This window comes from Oreochromis aureus, linkage group 5 (genome assembly GCF_013358895.1).
Source record: "Oreochromis aureus strain Israel breed Guangdong linkage group 5, ZZ_aureus, whole genome shotgun sequence".
NCBI lineage: Eukaryota > Metazoa > Chordata > Actinopteri > Cichliformes > Cichlidae > Oreochromis > Oreochromis aureus.
The window spans coordinates 791619-816587 of NC_052946.1; the positions used below are offsets into that span (position 1 = coordinate 791619).

General features: G+C 40.3%; 1 protein-coding gene across 1 annotated transcript in view; it reads left to right on the forward strand.

Moving 5' to 3' along the window:
* The window catches only part of sypl2a (synaptophysin-like 2a), a 48709-nt gene that overhangs the window by 4365 nt on the left and 19375 nt on the right, over positions 1–24969 (forward strand). The window lies entirely within an intron of this gene.

Consider the following 24969-nt stretch of genomic DNA (forward strand, 5'->3'; position numbering starts at 1 on the left):
GTGTATGCAGGGATCAGCAGCACGGACATGTGGTCTGACAAACCTAGATGTGGTAGAGGGGTTGCTCTGTAGCCTTTTTGGATGTTGCTGTAGGCTTTATCCAGTGTGTTTTTCCCCCTGGTTGCACATTTAATATGCTGTTCAAATCTGGGGAATACTGACCTTAAATCAGCATGGTTGAAGTCCCCAGCTATAATGTGCACTGCGTTTGGATGGGAGTTCTGCTGGTTGCTTATTGTCTTGTGCAGCTCCTCCATGGCCGAGTTAGCATTAGCATCGGGTGGTACATACACGGCCGTTACCATGACAACAGTAAACTCGCGAGGTATGTAGACGGGTCTGCACTTCACAGTCAAATATTCCAAATCCGGGGAACAGTGGCTGTCTACAATCTTTGTGTTTTTGCACCAGCTGTCATTGGTGTAGATGCATAAACCCCTCCTTTGATCTTACCGGAGTGGCCGTTCCTGTCGTGACGGTGGACCGTGTAGCCTGCTAGCTCAATAGCCGAGTCCGGAATTGATGGCTGCAGCCAAGTCTCTGTGAGTAATATTATGCTGCTGTCCCGTACACACTTGTTGACTGCAATCTGTAATCTCAGTTCGTCGATTTTGTTGGTTATGGACCTGACGTTAGAGAGGAAAAGTAGTGTTATAAGTAGTGTTATGTCTACAGGCAACAAAGGAGCAAATAACCAAACTTAAATTGTATCTATAAACTCTTTTATCTTTCTATCAGCTTGACACAAAACCCAAGACATTTCCACAGTGTTATATTTATTATTGACAATATTTTTAGTTATTTGATTGCCAGACATTCTAATCTGAAAGATGAAAAACAGCTTGGAAGAACAGAAAAGCCTCGTACACTCATTCGTACCAGGACGTTTTTCGACACCTAAGTGCGGTCTAACATTTGAACAGTAAATAACCTCGAAAAACAAGTGTTTATTCAACCATGTGGTGTCTAAAGTTGCACTGTTCACGTCTTTTAGTTTGTGTCAGAAGACGAGCTGCAGCATTTTGGGCTGACTGCAGTCTTGTAAGGCAGGTTAGACTAACTCCAGTATATAAGGAGTTAAAATAGTCCAGTTGGATTGTAATAAAAGCATAGATGATCCGTTCAAAGTTTTTAAAAGATAAAAATGATCTCACCTTAGATAAAAGCCTCAGTTTGAAAAACAACTGAGCTAATCTATTTTTCAAAGGTGAAATTATTGCCAAATATAATCCTCACATTTTTAGCATGCGACTTAATAAAAGGCTCAAAGCTGTGCAGGTTCAAATGAGAAGTGCTGGGATTACCACTTGGTCCAAAAATTATCACTTTGGTTTTGTTCTCATTAAAGTTAAGAAAGTTAGAGGCCATCCAGGCTTTAACTTCACTGAGACACTGAAGTAATGGTTCTAGCGGGGCAGAGCAGCTTCTCTTCAGTTGAAGGTGGATCTGAGTGTCATCGGCTTATGAATGGAAACAAATGTTATATTTACTGAAAATTAGACCTAGAGGCAGAATATAAATAGAGAATAACATTGGCCCCATTATAGATCCCTGAGGAACACCAGAAGTAAGGGGAGCTGGGATAAAATCTCCAAAGTTCACAGAGAAAGCCCTGTCAGACAGGTATGAACCACTCGAATGGAAAACCCTTGATGCTGCAATTGTGAGATCAAGATGCTGTGGTCAACAGTATGAAAGGCAGCAGTCAGATTCAAAAGCACAGCTGAGTCTCTTGAGTCAGTGGCTAATAAAAGATCGCTAAGAACTTTTAAAAGTGCAGTTTCGGTGCTGTGAAGAGCTTTAAGACCAGACTGAAACCTCTCAAGAACATCGTGTCCATTTACAAAAGATTGCAGCTCAACAAACACAATCTTTTCCCAAATCTTTGAGAAGAAGGGAATCTCCGAGATAGGCCTGAAATCTGAGAGGACCGAGGAATCGAGATTAGGTTTTTTAAATATAGTATAGTATAGTATAAATCTTTTTTAGAAGATTTGTTGGAACAACATCATTTGGACAAGATGACGTCTTCATACATAGTTCCTCCACCTGATCGAAACACACAGGCTCAAACTGATCAAAAACAGCAGAGCAGGTGAATATTTTAGAACGGTCATGTGAAGGCAGGACGATCATAGATCGAAGCTGTTTTTATCTTATTGATAACAAACTGCAAGAACCTTTCACAAGTTTCTGATAAAACTATTAATAACTATTAATACGAGAAGCTGGGGAAATATTCAGGGCAGAGTCAATAATTGGAAGAAGGAGTCCTATCGGGCTTGGTTAGTCTGTGGGACTCCGGAGGCAGCTGATACGCCCAACAGGCCAAGCGGAACGCGGCGCGGGCAGTGGCTGAAGCAAAAACTCAGGTGTGGGAGGAGTTTGGAGAGGCCATGGAAAAAGACTTTGACTGCCTTGAAGAGATTCTGGTAAACCGTCAGGCGACTCAGGAGGGAAAAGCGGTGCTCTACCTGCACTGTGTATAGTGTGGGTGGAGCACTGCTGACTTCGACTGAGAAAATTGTCAGGTAGTGGAAGGAATACTTCGAGGACCTCCTTAATCCCACTAGCATGTCTTCCATGGAGGAAGCAGTCTGGGGATGAAGGGGATGACCTGCCAATCTCCGGGGGCGAGGTCACTGAGGCAGTTAAACAACTCCTTGGTGGCAGAGCCCCTGGGGTGGATGAGGTCCGCCCCGAGTTCCTGAAGGCTCTGGATGTTGTAGGGCTGTCCTGGCTGACACGCCTCTGCAATGTTGCGTGGAGATCAGGGGCGGTACCTCTGGATTGGCAGACTGGGGTGCTCGTTCCCATCTTTAAGAAAGGGGATCGGATAAAATAAAATAAAATCCTTGGGATATTTTGGAGGTCTGTATACAGCTGCAACGAGTGTCGGGTGGGGATGCTCCGATTCAAACATCAGAAGATCAAAACTTGAATAAGAGTCAGTTAAGAGTTGTTTGCAGGGGAGCTTCTTACGGTGGCCCTGAAGTGCAAACCACAAAAACAAATCACAAAACGCACAACAAATTGAAAAGCGCAAAAACAAATTGAAAAGCGCAAAAACAAATTCACTTAACGCAAAAACAAATTGAAAAGCGCAAAAACAAATTGAAAAGCGCAAAAACAAATTCACTTAACGCAAAAACAAATTGAAAAGCGCAAAAACAAATCACAAAACGCACAACAAATTGAAAAGCGCAACAACAAATCACTTAACGCAAAAACAAATTGAAAAGCGCAAAAACAAATTGAAAAGCGCAACAACAAAAACCAAACCGGAAGAGGTAGGTACCAATGCTGCAACAACAGGCATCACTGATTGGATGATGGATCCGGTAGCCTTTTGAACCGGAAGTTGTTCTGCCGAACGTGGTTATGAGAAAGAGCAGTCAACGGCTGTATCCCAATTCAGGGTCTGCAGCCTTTAAGTACGCAGCCTCAACGATCCTCAAGGGCCGCATACTCAAAGACCGCTAAGGCCGGAAGTGCGAGGCTTGTGAAATGGGACGGTCTAGCCTCCGTCGCGCTGCCCAGGTTGCCTAGCAACCATAACACCAACCGCTGGAAACGTTTCATACAGCTTTGACGGAAATGAAGGAGAACATATTTTGTTCGTGTGTTTGTTTCTACACGAGCTTTGTGTGATTTAATACGTATTGTGAAGGGGAGAAATATTTTACTGCTATTATTTGCTGCTATTTTATAATCATCATTACCATTTCATGTGATGTTGCATTCAGATGCATTCAGATGTTCAAATATATTGGTATTATATTAGTCTTTATTACAGGTTTAGTTATAATCAGTTGAATCTATAATTTAAAGGTTTTTGAATGTTTTTATATTCTTACACATAGTCTTCAGTGGGTGAGAAAACTGAGTTGCAGGCTGACAGGAAACGGCGTGCTTTTGCAGAAGTGAAACCGAAAGCAGAGTGAGCACAAGCTGAAGAGTAGGGTGTTTATTCAGTAGATTACATATATAGTCTTGGTTCGGACATACACGTAACCACCCACACACTTAGTTAGAGGGATCACTGATAGGGGAAAGTTCAAGTTGCTTAAGTTGAGGTCAACTAAGGTTCAGAAAGCAGATGCAAACTCTGCACGTACAGACAGACAAATAGTGAGAGGTCATGACACGCACGCAGTACACAGCATGCATGCACGCCCCTGCACGTGCACACACACACAGATATAAACTCTTACCTACTAAATGAGTTTTAGACTGCAAAGTTGTGCCTGTATGAGTGACATTTTCTACAGGAAGTGCACCTGATGTTCCAGGGAGATAAGCGACAGCGAAGGCGGGCTGACAGGAAGCATCAGCCGTCGACACGAAGATGATGTTCTATGTTAAAAGTCATTGTGGTTTTGGTGTGACGTAAATCTGCCTAGTAACAGAAAAGGGGGCTGTACAATTCTTAACCCCATAAAACAGTTGTCTGAATATGATAAAGACAGTTCAACACTGATTGGGTTGTTGAACTCACACATGTGTTTATTAAAATACTGTCTAATTCCACACTGGACCGGATCTGTGGTTATTTATGGATTCTTCTCTCAACATTGAACCCTAACATTTGGGGGCTCGGTCCGGTGAGAGAGGGAATTTTGGTGTAGATGGAGAGATCCAGGGTCTGTGGTGATTGGATGGGCAGATAGGAGTCAGTGGTCTGAAGTGAGAGACAAGCCGGCTTAAAACAAAGGTAAGGCACATACCTGTTGAATTTTCCAAAATGTGCTAGATTGGACATGTCAAATTAAAGTCTACTCACTGAAAATTACTGGTGAATGTCTGTTTTTTAATTTTGGTGAAGTTTTCATGGAGTTTACCGGTTGAAGTAATGATAAGGAAGTATAAGTGACAGTACTGAGTTAATGAGAATAAAGGAATGAAGAGAGTTAAGGCAGTTGGACTGCCAAGCAGTTGGACTGCTAAGTGAACTTAGAATGATAGGGAATTTGGTCATTGTGTGGGTTCAAGTCCCGTTGGTCATTTGGTCTACGTGTGATGGTCATTTTTGTGGGTTAGAGTCCCCTATGTCCACAACGGGAGATCTGCCTCAATCATAATCCTGCTTCGGGTGTAGATTGTTGTTTCAAATTATTGTAAATTTTCCTAGGACGACAGCGGCGTCTGTTAAGAAGCGCATTTTCTCGGAGGTAACGCTCCCTCCTGGATAAAGACGTTTATCCTTGACCTACCCTGAAGAGTAGGGTTAGTACGGCACGACGAGCCGGGAAGGACTGGGGAATCTTCAAAATTGCTAGGAGTTAGTCTCCTATTTGCGCTTTTTTGGCTACGATAAATTTGGTTAGGGTATTAGCAATCGGGCCACCGTCAGGGACGGAATACTGGCTAAAATTGGTCGCAAAAAAGTCAGGGACTTTATCGGTCGGACCGTTATGGATAAATTTGTCTAAACTTCATAGGATTTAAGAGGCCTAAAATCTGTGCAGTTGTAATTAAAGACGTCTGTAATATAAAATATGAGATCTATGAGTAAGATCAGTCTCTGTGTCAGTAATGCACAGCCGGATGTGCACGGATGGTGTGTGTAAATGCAAATGAGCAGCAGTGACGCGCAGAGAGGGTGGTTTCAATTTCGAGAGGACTGAGAGCTTTTTGCTAAATGCCTGTATATAAGGGGTTGGTTTTGCTTATTATGAGAGTGTAAATACAGTTTGAATATATTAGTGTGGATGTATAGTAAATGACTGAATATGGATAGATGTATATTTCGTGAGCCATAAATGTTGGTGTGTTTTATTTTTCAGTTATGTGTGTGTGGGGAGAAGCTGCGAGACGATGAGAGGTTTCAGTTTTCTTTTTCTTTTTCTTTTGACTTGCTCTTTCTGATCATGGAAGGCATGTCCAAAATACTCGTATGAAAGCGTATTTTGTGTGATTTTAACTGTGTGAATGCTGTCAGTATTTGATTGGAGTGACTGGGTGATTTGTCTGAGTAAGTGAAAAGGGGAAGTTTGAGAGAGAGAAAGGCAGTGCGTGTGAGACGATTTATGGCGTCTGAAAGAGGTTAGAGCATTTAAAAGGTGTGTATGGAATAAAGGAGTGTGAAATATATTTCTTGTGTGATGAAAAGTAGGATGTGCTAAAGTTTGAAAGTGCTTTTAATTCAAGAAAACAAACAAACAAAGGAGTTAGATTAGTTTGAGGAACAGGAAATATTGCTCTGTGTACCGGGGCTGCAGCGACAGGAAATAGTGAACAGGAACTTTGCATGCCCATATATGGGAACTGAGTGTGTACAGAAAGAACACAGAGAGACAGACGAGGCCCATGGAGCAAATGAAGCCTTTAAGAAAAATGAATATATTACTAATTGTATGCTTTAAGTGTGTCAATACAGGTGGACTCTCTCAACATTGGAACCTTGAGTTCAGCAGCAGAAAAGTAGATTAAAAGAATTGGGAGAATAAGCCAGTCTTTGGCTCGAAATTGTGCGGCTGGATCTCACTTTGTCCCTGAAGCGGAGAAGAAGTTCAAAGGACAGTCAATCGCCTGATGAAGACCGACAGAACATCGTGGACTTGAATACAGCAGGCAAACGACAGTGCCACTGATCCATTAACACTGATGACGACTGACGACCAGCAGCAGCATGTAAGTGTAATGCAACATGTACTGTGAAAATACAGGCTGGGCAGTTGAACAGTGGGATAAAGAATTGTGGAAGAGCACTGGACATTGAGTGATATTTTGCCATGCTGGGACTTAATCTGAAAGAAAGACTGTAAAGAAACAGAGAAGAAGACAACAGCTGAGTTGAGACTGTGTTTGCTGGAGCTTTGAAGCCCGAACAGGACATTGTGCAGAGAGGACCAGTGAGAGATGAAGCTGGACGAGTTTGACTGCGAGAATATAGGATATAATTGGATTGAAAATTGAAACCTGAACTCATGAATTGTTTAGGGATGTCCACCACAGCATAACAAAGAGGTAAACATTAGAAAAGGTAAGAATAATGAACGAAAATAATTGTCATTACCTTAATGAATAGAAAACACACATACAAATTGTTACATGTGAGATTATTTTTGAAATGAATCAGAAGTGAGATAGTTTGAATCTAAAGCTCAGTGGTGAAATGCATAAATTAAATATGAATATATAGGATGCAATGAAGAAACAGCTTACACGTAGTGTACATTAACATGAATACATCGCAAGGCAACGAAGAACTCAATGAATTAATTTAATGAAGAAGCAGTTTACACCCAATTAACATAAAATGCAGGGAAGAACACAAACACATGCCTGGCATAATTGATGTTTCTGATCGGAGATAGAGAAATGGGTTATTTAACCACTGGTGATAATAATGAAAATGTCGTAGTTTTGTTATTTTCAGGAGTAAAGCAGACTTGGACCGCTCTCCAGATCCAGCAGTCGGAAGAAAGTTAGAGGTTAACATCTATGGATAAGTTAAGGCAAGTTTCTGGTTGAATTGTTCACAGCATGATGTGTCCAGGAACCTGAAAAGCAAGCCCCAGCTCCTGGCTGAAGACCAGGAGGGTGGTAATTTAAGGTGGGAAATCAAAAATGTGGGTTAGTAACTCGGGGAAAAAGAAAACTGACTGCTTAACTGGAGAGTTGGGAAGAAGTCTGGGAGACTGTGAAGTCATAGATGCAAAATAACATATACCCATACACACACAAACAGAAAATGCATTAACCTTATAAAGACAAGCTCCTGAAGCTTAATGAACAGATATTGATTAAAAACCTGGCTAAGAACATAAGCATATGCAATGAAGATCTGCTTGCTGCTTGTATGAGTGAGAGAATGGTGTGAATGGTTAATACAATTGATGGAAAGATTTAAAATAGATGGAAAAAACAAAAGAAAAGTGTTTATAAGAGTGACTCAGGAGTGCTCTTGCACTGATTTATCAAAGTAAGTGATTAGTATAGAAAGAAAATGAAAATAATTCAATAATGTGATAAGGTTTAAACATGTATTCCTCTTGTTAAGTTGGCTGTTGAGCTGTGGGTTTATGCAAATTAGCTGGAGCAGAGACACTTCCTGTGTGTGTGTGTGTCGGAGGCTTTCAGTTCAGTTCAAGAGAGAGCGGTGGCTGTTGAAGAGTATTGGGAGAAATATATAATGGTAAAGTATCAGGATAGTTGATTACGGTGGTCAGGTCTGTTCAGAGGGGCAGATTTGGACAGGAAATTTATAATTTAAGGATGATACGTTGTTGAAATTGGTTTTTATCTTGTGCTGAATGAACACATGGTAAAGTGAGGAAGGGTGACATTGTGCAAACGGTCTTTGATCTTTTGACGAGGTTTTCGGTGTGTTGAACGGGTGAAATTTAAGATTGTTTCAGATTTTTGAGGCTGTTGTTTTATTTCCAGAGAGGGTGTTTAATTAAGACATGGATATGTCTGAGAGGGGCCCCAAAAATTTTTTGTAGTAGTGCACTCAGGAAAAAACCTGTCAGGTGATTTTGTTTGGTACTTTGATGAGCTAATAATCAGCTCTCTTTTTCATTTTTGTTCTAAGCAGGCCTGGAAGACAGTGAACCGACGGCGCTGACAAAATTACCAAGTACGAAAATCAGGTGGGCTTTACAGAATTATAATTGATTACAATCAGAGACTGATTGGCGGCGAGTCTCTGTCTAAAAATGGATTGTATCGATTCAATCCAGTCAAAAGTATAGAGAACTATTTTCCTAAAAAGGAAAACGAAATAAAACAAATGATTGAGCTCATTTTGCTGATGTGGAGCATCTGATGACGTGCGCAGAAGGCTGCAGATCAGCAAAAAATATCATGTGTGAATGCATGTGAGTGAATGCAAGTGATGGGACCAAGGGGGAAATAAATAAATGAAAGGACAAGTGGGAGACTTAAATCTGGGGATGCTGATTTTGGGACATTGGTGTGTGCTTTGAGAAAATTATTTACTGGGGTTGGATTATGTTATTACATTATAGAAGGCTGAATGCTAAAAGGGAAACATTGATGTAACTTAAGTTACCATGAACTGAGGTGACACATGATTAATAACTGTTCTGGGTAAGTTTATTTTGGGTTATAACACAGGTTGGATCATAAGTGGGGAAATTGAGTATGAAATGTGAAGTTCTGGTTAACACACAGGTTTTGTTTTCAGGAAATTCCAAGGATCCAGACTTTGCATGGAGCAACGATTTTGAGGAGATTTGACATGATGATTAAATTGATTTTGTTCCTTAAACACAGGTTTTCAGGGCTGGAGCAAAACACCGGAGGGGAGGATGGCTGAAGTGTTCTGAGAAATGATATGATATGACTAACCTTTTTTCCCTTTTAATGTTTTAAGCTTGGGTGGAGCATTTTGAGTTTTTTGCCACATGAGATGTGTCAAAAAAGAGAGGGATTTAAGATTTAATTTGTTTAATTTGAAAGGGGTTTTACTAGGATTTTATAACGATTGGGGTTGTTTGATAATCTAGATATAGTAAAACTGAGGCGGAGATTGTTAATTCTAAAGAAAGGAGTAAAATGAACTGAATCCTGTTTAGAAGATAAATTGCTGGGGTTAAAAAGAAGTTGTACACCAAATTTAAAGGGGAAACTGTGGGAATAAAGGATATGCTTTGGGGAAAATAGTGAACATTTGATGAGTAGAAAATGTGGGATTTCTTTTTGATTTTTAGGATAAGTTGTCACAGTGACATAATGCTAGAATGTTGTTATAATGTAGGCTTTAGAAACAGAGAGTAAATAGATTTATTTTTAGGGTAGAGGAGAGCTTTTTATGAGGATGTTAAAAGTGTTATGGACTCAAATGAATAATATTGGAGATTATATATGTAGAAATGATTTTTTCTTACACATTGCAATCGTGCTCATTAACAGAGTTGAGGTTCGGTCCATTTAAAGGTCATAAGCTTCGATGAGCGTTATGTCTCAGTCGATATATTGTAGGGGACTTGGAGCAACAGAAGGATAAACAGCATTCACGCTTACAAACACATATGGTTTAAACATAGGTGAGGCCTAGGGCCTGAAATTCCTTTAGCTTTTAACTGAATTTGAGTTGGCCCAATAACAAATGACAGAAAGAGGAACTGAATAGGAGTTTCGGTGGTAACTAAATGGGGTGACATGTAAAATACGGAGATAACACATGCAGTTCTAAATTAGTCCTCTTATATAAAATGCAGTTACAGAATAACAAATGCTTGTTGAAGTAAAAAAAGTTGTTGTTTAAAACAGAAGCAAAGGGAGAAAGCTTATATATGTTGGTTAAGTCTGATAAAGTTTAAGTTAGAAGGAGTCATTACATTAAAAGCAGCAAAATGAAATAAAATGATATATTCAAACAGGTTATCACCCAGGAAATGGGAGTTCAAAATACAGTTAGAGTTCAGCTTTTAGCTATGATGAAGTTTATCTAGGAGCAATTAACTAGGTGCTTACACTGAGTGATTAAAGTGGTTGTTTTTTCTTTGATCCTTTTAGTAGAATAAGCCGTTATAATGATTTTATGATGATTTTGCTTGTGATAGGTGACTTTAGATGAGAGGCACTTGCAGCAGCAGCGACAGTTTGTGCACAGGATGTTGATGATCAGATAAGGAGCAAAGAGGAAGCACATGCAGAGACGTGCTTCCTTTGATCCTCTTAAAGACAACGCTTTCAGAGGTTTACAAATGCTGAGTAATGTTGAATAAGATATGAAAATAAATGTCGAAAAACCAAATACGTAATTAGGTTCATGTTTTGAGTAACATTAGGTTGAGTAACATTAGGTTTGAATAAAGAAGACAACTGAGGGACATAAGGCAGGGAAGCCGTACTAGGGAGAAAGTGTTTTGTTTCCTTTGCAGGTGGCCAGATTTCCACTAGAGTGGGACCCAGAAGAGGAGCAGAGACCACTTAAGCATGAAGTGTTCTCAAGTGGGAGCGGGCATTTTATAACTAAGACCACCTAGATGACATGAGGTTGTCTGATTGGTTAAGTCACAGGATGCCAAGAGAGGGTCAGAGCTAAGAACAGTGATCCTAAATGTCCATGACGTCAGGGGTGGACAGGGAAACAGTTGAATGGGCCAAGGAGTGACCCAACATAATGTATGGCGACCTCTGGTGTGCCAGAGGTCGAGAGTGGGAGTGTGAAGGGGAGAAATATTTTACTGCTATTATTTGCTGCTATTTTATAATCATCATTACCATTTCATGTGATGTTGCATTCAGATGCATTCAGATGTTCAAATATATTGGTATTATATTAGTCTTTATTACAGGTTTAGTTATAATCAGTTGAATCTATAATTTAAAGGTTTTGAATGTTTTTATATTCTTACATAGTCTTCAGTGGGTGAGAAAACTGAGTTGCAGGCTGACAGGAAACGGCGTGCTTTTGCAGAAGTGAAACCGAAAGCAGAGTGAGCACAAGCTGAAGAGTAGGGTGTTTATTCAGTAGATTACATATATAGTCTTGGTTCGGACATACACGTAACCACCCACACACTTAGTTAGAGGGATCACTGATAGGGGAAAGTTCAAGTTGCTTAAGTTGAGGTCAACTAAGGTTCAGAAAGCAGATGCAAACTCTGCACGTACAGACAGACAAATAGTGAGAGGTCATGACACGTACGCAGTACACAGCATGCACGCGCCCCTGCACGTGCACACACACACAGATATAAACTCTTACCTACTAAATGAGTTTTAGACTGCAAAGTTGTGCCTGTATGAGTGACATTTTCTACAGGAAGTGCACCTGATGTTCCAGGGAGATAAGCGACAGCGAAGGCGGGCTGACAGGAAGCATCAGCCGTCGACACGAAGATGATGTTCTATGTTAAAAGTCATTGTGGTTTTGGTGTGACGTAAATCTGCCTAGTAACAGAAAAGGGGGCTGTACAATTCTTAACCCCATAAAACAGTTGTCTGAATATGATAAAGACAGTTCAACACTGATTGGGTTGTTGAACTCACACATGTGTTTATTAAAATACTGTCTAATTCCACACTGGACCGGATCTGTGGTTTTTTATGGATTCTTCTCTCAACATTGAACCCTAACAGTATCTGAGGCTGAGACCACAGGACCGTAAAATATGATTGCTGGCCTTCATATCTGTACTGAACAGTCATTTAAGATTAGCTAGTAAATAACAATTAGCTAATGTTGTTCATGAGACTAAAGTCAGTGTAAATATGATATGGCCAATATTATAGTTATTATATTAATCATAAGTTATTACAGCAGTGAGTTTGAACTCTCAAATCAAATCACTTCTATTGTCACATCACATGTGCAGGTACACTGGTACAGCACATGTGAGTGAAATTCATGTGAGTGAACTCTGTCTAATACTGAGCTTCAGTAAAGATTCAAGTTGCAGTTATTTATATGTCCTATCACCTTAAATCTTCACTCAAAGACACTCAAGTATCTTTGACAGTGTATATGTAGATGTATTATATATAAGAGACAAATATTGTCCGTGTAATATGTTGGCATTACTAAATTTGGCTCAATGCTTACATATATGTGTAAATAGAAAATGTACGAGCTGTGATAACTGTTTCTGATAGAATGAAGATCAGACTGATACATTAAATATCCCTTTATTGGGTGAGAAAATCAGAGCATGTCATAACTGCTTTAAGTCATACAGAATAGATATCAGAGCCTTAAACAGGCTGACTTCTGCTAAATGGGTCAAACTGGGCAGAAAGTATACAAACACATAACATCCTTATAGAATATGATGTAACACTATAGATCAACTTACCTCAGAATATATAAAGCATATAAACAATTACAGCAATATGATGCAACAAACACAGCAGTGCTACTAATCCAAAATACTCAAAGCTTCATAGAACTGAAACAAACATGTATTTTTAGCTCCATTCTGCTGCTGATACATACTTTAGGTTTCTGAATATTAAACTTGTTGCTGCCTTTCATAGTGTGTAACTTGAAGGCCCTGAGTACTTTCTCCCACACTGAAAACACTGGGATGATAACATTATTTGAACATTACCTAATAAGACTGATTCAGGACAGATAATTAGTTATGTTAAACTTTCCTAGCAGTCCTTCACAAACAGGGAACAGTCTGTCTATTCTCCACATCTGTCAGCTGCTGCTGGCTCTTCCTCCTCCTCTTCCTCACACACTGCTGAGTTTGTCCTGGTGGATCATCAGGGGTGCAAAGCCTCACAGATGATGTGCAGCAGTGGGTCCCTCAGTCTGTCCTCACTCTGGACACTTGCAGTTGTCACACATGGAAATCAAATGTGTGATAAGCTGCAGGATTCAAACACAAGTGTAACTTATAAATACATGTTCATACTTTTATTCCACAATCAGAGAGAAAGAAACAGAGAGAGAGTGCAGGACAGACAGACAGGTGACAGTCTCTCAGTGTACACACTGCTACAAAACAGCACAAGAGAAGGAGGATTTAGTGTTTGTGTTATTACGAGTGCTAAACAAGAAGAGTTCCAGATGGTCCAGTGGACACATGTGTGACTCCTGTGATTAAAGCATCTTTCTTTCAGCTTAACGAGTGAACCGTCAGCTCGTTCAAACACACGTTAAAGTCCGTTTGGCTCGACACCACCGAACAGAGGCAGCAATATAACATAGCTAACATTAACAGTGCAGTGAATCCTGCTTGTGCCGTCATATTCAGGACTGCAAACCGAGCAGCATCACTGACTTTCAGCTTGTTGTGTTTGTAGATATATGACTGACTTTAATTATCCATAAAATCATCACATTCTCTGTAAGATTAAGGTCAACTATTGTATTATTATATTTTAAATGCTTTAAAACAAAGTAAACACTGAAAGTACAAACATCGCTAATGGCAAATAACTTTGCCGACATGTGGCCAACAGTAATGTTTTAATGTTCCTCATTATTAAACATTTGCACATAAAAAAGTGACATCATATTCAGTACTTACGTTTAACAGTTTACTCTTCGGCCGCTACGCTTCTGCCGTCTGCAGCAAAATTATCCACAGTGACTGCCGCGCTATAAATTGTGGGATATGTTGGGCCACGAAGTCTACACCCCCACAGCCTTAAAATTCAGGGAAATGAAGGCCGAATTTGAGGGCCGCATTTCGAGCAGCCTTTGAATTGGGACAGCCTTCGGCGCGCCGCTGTGACGTAATCGGCCTTAAAATGCAGCCTTTAAGGCTGCAGACCCTGAATTGGGATACAGCCAACATGTTTTGTCCAAGTTGTGGAAAAAAGTTGGTAGAGCAGTCACCAAACTTCCGAACAGAACAACTTCCGGTTCAAAAGGCTACCGGATCCATCATCCAATCAGTGATGCCTGTTGTTGCAGCATTGGTACCTACCTCTTCCGGTTTGGTTTTTGTTTTTGCGCTTTTCAATTTGTTTTTGCGCTTTTCAATTTGTTTTTGCGTTAAGTGAATTTGTTTTTGCGCTTTTCAATTTGTTTTTGCGTTAAGTGAATTTGTTTTTGCGTTAAGTGAATTTGTTTTTGCGCTTTTCAATTTGTTTTTGCGCTTTTCAATTTGTTTTTGCGCTTTTCAATTTGTTGTGCGTTTTGTGATTTGTTTTTGTGGTTTGCACTTCAGGGCCACCGTAGCTTCTTCCTAAAAACAGCCGCCACTCCACCACCACGAGCATTAACAAGACCTTAGTGGTACCGATGTGGGTGCCCGACCTATCGGCCGTTGGTTCTGAGGGTTTACTCCACCTGAGCGAAGACGGGGAGGACGTGTATTTAACGTGTTCTTTGGTGTGTGGGGAGACGTTCACATGCAGAGTTTAAAACACTCGTTATTTGTAGTGAAATAACTTTGTGGTGTTGCCACGCTTTGTTCCACATCCTCTTTGTTAAATGTAAATCACTGTTACTCTGTGTCCTTGGAAGGCTTTCTGACATTAATAGGAAACAAAAAGAGTTCTGACATTGTTTTGTCTCCCGGATGAGGAGGATTTGGTGTGTGTTCATGTTTATGAGTGGTTGTGCATGTGTGTCTGTGCGGCTTTAAAGGAGTCCTGGGTGTGAGCCTTCTGGACTTTGCCCTGTTTCTCCGTGCAGATTCTTTCACTGCTGAAAATCAGGCGTCATGATGGTGTAAATGTTCATTATTAAATATGATTCAGTGTCAAAGCGAACCACCCTCAGGCCTGTGGCTCTGAGTTTTACTGGCCATGTATATTTGTATTGGCTACAGCCGTGCACCATCTGGTGGCAGATGGCTGCCAAACATTTAGGACACCAAAATGTACCAGCATCCGGCATCAAATAAAACTGTACCAATTAGATTAAACAACTAAGCCTGCCACTTAGCGTGTTCACCACACTGTTAGCAACAGCCAGCTCATCACTACAGGCTCTAGGTCCTTTATAGTGGAGCCATGTGAGTCCACTGTTAGTTGCAAGGCCGTCACAGATGATTTGAATTCCTCCTTCACCGAGGACATTTCAAAGCAAAGGGTTCTTGATACTTAATAGTAGTAAGAACAATAAAGGGGCAGCCTGGTGGGAAACAGTTGAGCTCTGAGTTTTTGGGCTGCAGGGGTTTGGCCGAGGGGTTAGCCTGGTTAGCAATGGCGTCAGTTAGCCAGTAAAGATAACGGCAGGGCCCACTGACCTCGTTCTGTACTTTAGATTACATTTGATTATGTACTTCTTTGGCAGTGTGGGTGAGAAAGTAGAGTGTCCCCCGCGGTGATCAAAAGCATAAAAACCCTGTTGGTGGAGATGAATTAGTCTGTGTCCGCGGCTAACATCCGCTAACACTAGCTTGTTCTGGTAGTCCAAAGGTTCGTTTACGGCCCACCGAAATCGTCATTCAGAAGAAGTTGACGGCCACAGGAGTCAATTTGGACAAGTGACAGGGATGGAGGGGTGCAGACAACAGGTTTAGGGTGACAAATAGATGGAAAGAAAGCAGAACTGTGCCTCAATAAGTCTGTTTCTGGCAGAGCCACTTGGTGTCCGAACCTGCATGGTATACTTAGCTTTGAGGGTTTTCATTTGTTTCTGCTTTTTATTAGTCTTCAAATGATTCAATAATTTATCTTTGAGCCTTTTTCTACACATATTTCAAGTCACGACAGCAGCTGGGACCAAAATGTGCTGTAACAGTAATGTATACTGTTCTCTAATTTAGCTTAATATCTGAGTGTTTTTAGTTTCAGACTAGGTGGTTACCCGAGTAAGAAATGGGTCGCCAGGAACATCTCTGCTTTCTACACCGGGGACAGTCTTCCTTTACTGTTCTGCTCCTTTGTTGGACTTTAAATAGCCAAATTATCTCAACACTCCTGATTGTGTTGTCCATTGTGTTGTCATGTTCGGTAACACTGTCGCTGGAGCTTTCATGAACATTTTCTGTTGTCATGTTTGCTCTAAGATTTGTTTGATGATCTGAAAATGTAAGCTTGACATCTGAAGGGGGCTGAATGCTGTTTCATGGCACTGAGTGGGGCTTGGAGGAGGACTAGGAGGAGCTGCATTCCTCTGCATGGAAGATGTTACAGTGACACCACTGAATGTCAGACTGCTGTTTATGCCACACCTTGTAAACATGAACGTGAGTTTGTCGGCGTCAGAGAGCCGGTGTTCTGGCTGTTTTTGCTAGCGTGACCTGCAGGGTCTGATTTTAGGTGACCTTTGACATACATCTCCTCGATGTGCTACATACAAATGTAGGATTTTGTTTAAAGTGAAGTGTGGACAGGGGTCTGCCCCCGTGGCTTTATTTGGGGTGGGTCAAGCAAGGCTGAGATGAAAGCTGAGAAATGTAGTGGAGAACCTGATACACCTGAAAGATGAAACTCATTCCTGAAAATCCTCAGCCAGCCTACTGGCTGCTAAATTCCTGCGTCTGTGGTTGTGGTGTTTAACTCGGTGTGTGTACTGCAGCACAGAGGGCCGTTCATTTCAAGGGTCTGCTCCTGTGTTGCAGCTGTTCTTTGCAGCTGTTGTGCTGAAGTGGATCTCAGTGATTTGGCAGATAAAGGAAATCTTGTCAAGGATGTACTGGAAGGAGGAGGAGTTGGGGCTGTGTGATATGACCAAAATCTCATATCCCGATATAAGACATCTATCGTCCTGACAATGATATATATCACAAAAATTTTACATTTTCTGTAAATTCTGTGAATCTCCGGCAGCTCGACTTGCCTGAAGTGTTTTCAGCTGGGCGTCGTGTACCTGGAGTCGAGTGTTACAAAAGTTGAAACGACTGCAGTTTTCTTTGTGAGTATTTATTACACGGCGTGCTGCGGGGAAAAGCCTGTTCTAAGCTTTATTTTTTAGCACCTGACGGCTCTTTTTAGCTTCTCATCCGTAAACACTCTGCATACTATTTCACGTGATTGTTTATTTTTTTCATTATTTTTTTTATAAATGTTATTTTCAGTCACAGCAGCATGCTAATAACAAAACTTTGAACATACAGTAGTTTGCTGTTCAGTATGTACAATACCCCAAAAGATAACAGAAATAGAGAAGGAAAACAAACAAACAAACCAAAGAAACCCCTACAAAACAAAACAAAAAACAAAAACAAACAAACAACAACAAACAAATATAAAACTAAAATGTATAAGGGACATTCAGTGTACAGTTAACTATGATAGTGATATAGAGATATGGTATCCGGTCGTGATAAGGTGGTCATTTTAAATGTTTCCATGTACATCAGGAATGGCTGCCATGCCTTAAGAAATTTGGTGGTTGAACCTGCCAGTGTATATCTCATCTTTTCTAAATGCAAAAACCTCATGAGCTCTGCAAGCCACTGTTCATGTGTGGGAGGAGCTTCCTGCTTCCATCTTAAAAGTATAAGGCGCCTTGCGATAAGTGAAGCAAAGGCAATAGAATTCGAATAGTATTTTGGCAAAGTGATGTTTTGAGGTATCACCCCAAAGATAGCTGTTAGAGCAGAAGGATCATATTTAACGTTATACATCTCTGAAAGAGAGTTATGAAGATTGGGGCATGTCCAAAAGGTATGAAGGAGTTTCTGCTTTACATGTGTTACACAGAGGGTCAGCTCCTGGATAGAACTTGGCTAACTTTTCCTTGGAGATATGTAATCGGTGCAGGACCTTGAATCGGAGGAGCCCATACCTGGCACATATCGAAGAAGAGTGTACCCTATGGAGAAAAGATAGTCATAGTCATCCCAAAGACTTTCTCCCACTGTGCTTTAAGGATGGAGAGAGAAGGAGATTGAAGATCTAATAATATAGCATAGATTTCTTTAATCGCCCCTCTCTTATGAATGTTTATATTAATAATTTTATCCAAAGAAGTTTCCTCAGGTAGTTCCGGAAATGAAGGAAATCGACTCTTTACAAAGTGGCGAATTTGTAGATAGCGGAAAAAATGTTGCCGAGGAACATTAAACTGCTTCAGGAGCTGCGTGAATGAGGCAAAAATCCCATCTACAAAAAGGTCTTTGATATTTCTAAGTCCATTACTTTCCCTTATTTTAAAGGCAGAATCCATCATGGAGGGTGGGAACATATGATTTGAGCAGATAGGTGCTTTAATTGACATTAAGTGTAACCCAAACCTTTTCCTACATTGCACCCAGATTCTGAGCGAGTCATACAACAAAGGGTTACGTTTATAGGTGTACAGTTCTAATGGGAGAGCTGAACTCAACAAAGCTGATAGGCATGTTTTGCCACAATTGGATGACTCAATTTGGAGCCAAGCTGGAGTCTCTGTAGTAAAACTAGTTATCCAGCACAGCATATTTCGAATATTTGCAGCCCAATAATAAGACTGAAAGTTTGGCAAGGCTAATCCACCCACTGGCCTAGTTCTCTACATGAAATCTTTACGAATTCGTGGACTTTTGCCATTCCAAATAAAAGCAGAGATATGCTTATTCAGTAGACTTGTAGTCAAGACCGCCTAATCCGAGACCAAGACAAGACCAAGACCAGAGGGTATCGAGACCAAGACAAGACCAAGACCGAGACCGAGTCGAGACGAGACCAAGACCAAAACCAAGACCGAGACAAAAAAAGTCTTTAAACTGCAGCCAGATGCTGCTTCGTTTACAGGTGTCAGGCATATTTATGTGTTTTTGCTTTCGCACAGCCCTCCTCACCACTGTCTACTGTCTCACTCACTTGCTGAGAGGACAGACGCACGCTCCACTTGACTGTCGCGTCTCTCACCCTCTCTGTTTTTCACATAATGATATTATCCTATATCCTCGCATGTGATTGGCCACAATATGGAGGGATTGGAGCATAGCTGAGCCACTGTGTGAGAGCTGAGCAGCGAAAGGAAATTAAGTGAGGGTAGAAATGACTGAAAGATTATTAGGCTCTGTTTTGAGTTTTGTTCAAAAAAGAATGACTTCATATAGGAAAAAAATATATATCACATATGCAGGACACCTTAAACTAGTTTTTTAATTAAGCAGCAAGGCAGAACAAAGTCGGGGCTGTATCAAGACACAGGGACTAAACCCCAATTCAACCAGACCCAGAACTGATCCGGAATTAAAACAGGACTACAACAGTTCAAAATCAGGACTACTTAGGACTTAACCAAGACGGAACCAGAATCAGAACTAGATGATAGTAGCACTGAAAATCATCATAGACCTGCACTACACTTATTTTTTTAATTCTACCAAAGTACACTATTTAGATTCAGAAAAGTTTATATAATTATTTAGCCTTGTTGTGCAAACAAGCCTGCATAACTTAATAAATATAGAATTTGAAAAGTAACAAATGGTATCTAAAAAGAAAACACTAGGCACTAGATACATGTTCTGATGAGTTTTGGCAAACAACCATTTGACTAACATGTGTGTCTCACCTGCTCTTGTTCCATCTCTGTTCTGTCCTCTCTCTCCCTCTCTGTTCCTCTCTCTCCCTCTCTCTCCCTCTTTGTTCCTCTCTCTCCCTCTCTCTCCCTCTCTGTTCCTCTCTCTCCCTCTTTGTGCTGACAATCAAGCCAAACACCAACATCATCAAATATACAGTTGAAACCAGATATTTACATACTCTTCAGATAAAAACACAAACACTTTTTAATTGTAACATCAAATCAGACTAAATGTTTATTTTTTAGATTGATAAATATAAAAACATATTTGTTAACTTTAAGAGTAAAGAGAAAACTATATGTATTTCTTAATTGCAAATGGCACCAAATTGTATTCAAAATTGAGCCACACTTATGGAGCTCCACAATTCTGTTCCTGGTGTTTTGGTTGACATCTCTTGATTTTCCCATGTCACAGAAACAGGCTCTGTGTTTTGCCTTATATGCTTCCACAGCTGTGCCACCAATTTACTCACATGGACTCTACGAACCTATCAGAAGCTTCTTAAGCTCAGAATGGAATGTCTGGAGTTTTTCTTATTAATTAACAATAAACTTAGTGTATATGTTCTCCTAAATTTGATGAAAGGGATAAAAATAGACAGCTCTGTCTCTCTTTATTCTGTCATTAAACTAATTCAAAGATATTTCAACATTTATTTATCTAAAACAAAAGTTTACTCTAAATTAATGTTTAACAGTAAAAATAGTTTTTATGTTTTCTACCTAAAGTGTAAATATCTGGTTTCATCTGTGAATATACTGCTGTGTATTGAAATTCCTCTTGTTTTGCATAGATATACTGAACAACATACAAAGCATAATATATAAAATAACATCTACCTGAGTTTTTCTTTGAAAGAAGCTTCTTATGTCCATTGTTGTGTTCATCAGTACACAATTGAAACCGATTTAGAGTTTGTTTAGCCGTGGAGGGTAACAACTGAAAATATGAAATGTAGGCTAAGACTCTCTAAAAAATCAGCATTGTTGTTCGGCTTTTTATTGATCCATTTGTTGATTCACTCAAGAGCAAGTAACATAACCAACTGATCAGTTTGATATCAATCTTTTGTGATACACCGTCATATTTACATTATTAGTTCAGTACGAATGATTTGCTTTGGTACCTGGTCAAACTTAAGCTCTCCTCTGTCTGCAGCAAACTCGCAGGCAGCAGCTTCTCCCCCCTCGCTCACATGCGTGCTGTGCTCAGTCGCCTAGTACCTGAGCTCGGATCATACCAAAATTAGGGGGAATTTACGACGGTGCCCCATGCTTCTGAAAAAAAAATGACCCGGCTTAAGCCCAGTAAGCCACCCCCGCTCCGCTAATGGTTGACTCCAAATCTCCGGAACACTATGTCGATTTGAGAACGGAAGATCGAAACAGCGAGACCAAGACCGAGACCAAGACAAAAGTCCGTCGAGACCAAGACAAGACCAAGACCACGTAAAAGTGGTCTCGAGACCGGTCTCGAGACCAAGACCGGTCTCGAGACATCCAACTCTATTATTCAGTGTTATAAAATACTTATTGGGTAAGTAGCATGGGATACATTGAAATAAATAAAGGAACCTGGGTAGTCTGTTCATTTTGATAGAATTGATGCAGCCAATTAATGACAGTGGTAAATTGTTCCATCTCTGAAGATCTGTCTCCGTATTCTTAAGCAGCAGGACAAAGTTTCTTTCATAAAGACCTTTGTATGAGTGGGTAACCTTAACCCCCAGATAGGTCACATACCCTGATTTAACTTTAAATTGAAAATCTGAAAATGAAATCTTCCTGGCTATAGAGTTGACACAGAGAAGTTCACTTTTATGCAGGTTCAACTTGTAACCTGAAATATTACCAAAACATTCAAAAATGGCAAGAGCACAGGGAAGAGAGCATAAAGGCTCTGACATACAGCAGGAGATCATCAGCATATAAGGATATTTTGTGCTCCTGGTCACCTCTGAAGATGCCCTTAATGCAGTTGTCAGCTCGCAGTTTAATCACCAATGGTTCAATTGATAATGCAAAAAGAAGAGGGGATAAGGGACATCCTTGTCTCGTACCACGGAGAAGTGGGAAATAAGAAGAGAATAACGAATTCGTTCTAACACGTGCCATAGGTGAGGAGTAAAGTAACTGAATCCATGAAATGAAATTAGGGCCAAATCCAAATTTATTTAGAGATAAAACAGATAATCCCACTACACCCGGTCAAATGCCTTCTCAGCATCGAGTAATAAGGCAATTTCAGGCGCTGTAGTTGACTTGGTGTGTAATATGTTTAAAAACCTGCGCAGGTTGAAAAAACCACGCCTACCCCTCACGAAACCTGTCTGATCTGGAGAAATTAACAACGGTAGATATTGCTCTAGCCTGACAGCAAGTATTTTTGATGGTATTTTTAAATCTACATTTAAGAGTGATATAGGACGATATGATGAAGACTCTAGTGGATCCTTATTTGGCTTCAGTAGGAGTGAGATGTTTGCTTGTCGAAGCGTTAGGGGAAGACATTTTGAAACAAATGACTCAATGAACATGTCTCGTAATAAAGGTGATTAACTGTCTTTAAAGGTCTTGAAAAATTCAACCGGATACCCATCCGGACCCGGGGATTTGCCATTCTGCATTGAGCTAATCACCAATTTAATTTCTTCCACTGTAATTTGCTCCTCCAATTGGTCTCTGAATGCCGAGGTTAAAGTCAGAACTGTCATTCCATCAAAACAAGCCTCAAACAGTTCAGGTGTGTTTAAAGATTCAGAATCATAGAGACTGGAATAGAATATTCTGAAACTCTCATTTATTTTTTGTGGTGTAGTGGTGACATGTCCAGATTTAGTCCTAATTTCAGGGATTATACGAGATGCTTCTGATTTACAAAGCTGATGTGCTAAAATTTTAGATGCTTTTTCTCCGTGTTCATACCATCTTCCCCTAGATTTGAGAATCATAGACTCTGACTGCCGGGTTGAGATTAAATTAAATTCAGTTTGTAACGTTAGTCTTTGTTTATACAGTTCTGGAGAGGGGGTTGTAGAGTGTTGCTCATCCAGTTGCGAAATAAGGTGTATCAATTCAGAAAGACGTTTCTGTTTCTGTTTTCTGGTGTATGAACAGTATGATATAATATGGCCCCGTAAGAATGCTTTTAAGCTTTCCCAAACTGTACTGTAGGCCATGCCAGGCGTAATGTTTGTTCTTATAAAGATATCAATTTGTTTGGAAAGATATTCCACAAACTCCTTATCTGACAAAGAAAGAGGATTGAGTCTCCAGGAGTGCACAGAGGGTTCATCCGGGAAGCTGAGTTCCAAAACAAGTGGACTGTGATCAGATATTACTATGCTATTGTATTTACAAGTCTTGATACTGGGAAGCAATTTTTTGTCAACAAAAAAGTAATCTATACGAGAATATGTTTGATGCACTGCAGAAAAAAAGGAATATTGTTTAGTGGAGGGGTAGAGAAATCGCCACACATCAACAGCCCCATAGGTTTGTAAATATGACTGTAACACTAATGAGGATTTAGGGAGTGGAAGTCTTTTATCTGAGGAGCGATCTAGTACTGGATCCATAACAGTATTCATGTCTCCTCCAAGGATCAATTGGTGTGTATTAATCTGTGGAAGGGAATTAAGAAAGTCATTGAAAAAAGTTGAGTCATTCCAATTCGGAGCATATACGTTTGCTAAAATAAGTGAAGTATGAAACAGGGACCCTGTCACAACTACATAGCGACCATTTGGGTCAGCTATTGTATGAGAGACTATAAATGGAGTATTCTTATTGATCAACATTGCTGCGCCTCTGACTTTACCATTGAATTTGGAATGAAAAATTTGTCCAACCCAATTTCGTCTTAATCCGGCATAATCTGTATTCTTAAGGTGTGTTTCTTGAAGAAACACTACATGTACTTTAAGATAAAGAAGATGAGAGAGTACCTTATTTCGTTTCACTGGGTGGTTCAATCCCTTCATATTCCAACTAATAAAGTTAACATGGCAGCCATTACTCACAGCAGTTGAAGTGTCATCAGCAGAAGTCATCACCATATAAGTACATGATGAAAAAGGCGGTTTCAATCGCAAATACCAATTCTATCATGGGTTTACACTGAAATCTTGTTGTTAACAATAATCTGAGCAAATAATATACAACAAAAAAGAAAAAAAACAAAAGAAAAAATAGATAAATCCCTCCCACCCACCTCCCCGTGTTCAGTGTTGTCCCCAAACGATCCACACCAATTTCCCAAAGCTCCCCTGCTTCTATTAAGAGTCCCATTCACCTTATTCATAACCACAGCCCCACATAAGCAGAAGCATCTGAACTATGAATCACACATGTAGTCCAAAATATATTCAAGTTAGAAAGTCACAAAGTCCAACATAATAGAGTAAAATAATTAAGAGAAGGAAAGAGAAAAACTCCCACGTCAAATTTACCTGTAACCGAAAAACGGACCTGTTTCACTTCTAATCAAAGCTGACCCCGGAGTCCCTTTTAAGTGACAAGTACTGGAATATAGTTAACCTCCCAGGAAACAAGGGCAAACTCACCAACGTCTGAGATTTCTAAGTGAACCTTGAACATGAAACTAAGCTAAACCACAGATCGTCCGTTTATTGATTGACAAAAATATAGTCACGATGGTATGAAAGTCCCGGTGGTTCTTATGAAATGTCATTCGGGAGATGACTCAAACTTGGAATCAATGAAATCTTTCACTGCTTTAGGAGAGTCGAATACCTGTGTTTCTCCATTAAATGAGATCCGAAGCCGGGCAGGATAAAGAAGACCGTAGCGAACTCCGTCTTTTTTCCGTAGTAGTCCCTTTACCTCGCTGAAAGCAGCCCAGCGTCTGGCCAGGTCAGCGCTGTAGTCAGGAAAGATGAAGATCTGCTTCCCTTGAAACTCCAGCCGGCCTTTCTGTCTGGCTAAGCACTGTATCCGCTCCTTCTCCTGGTAGTAATGGATGCGGCCACCCGGTGAGCTCTGTCCAGGATTGGAGCCTGCTCCAAACCGCCGGGACCACCCAGTACAACGTGCAACAGATCAGCAACAAATTTAGTGGGATTCCCTTGTTCGGCTCCCTCAGGCACTCCTAATATACA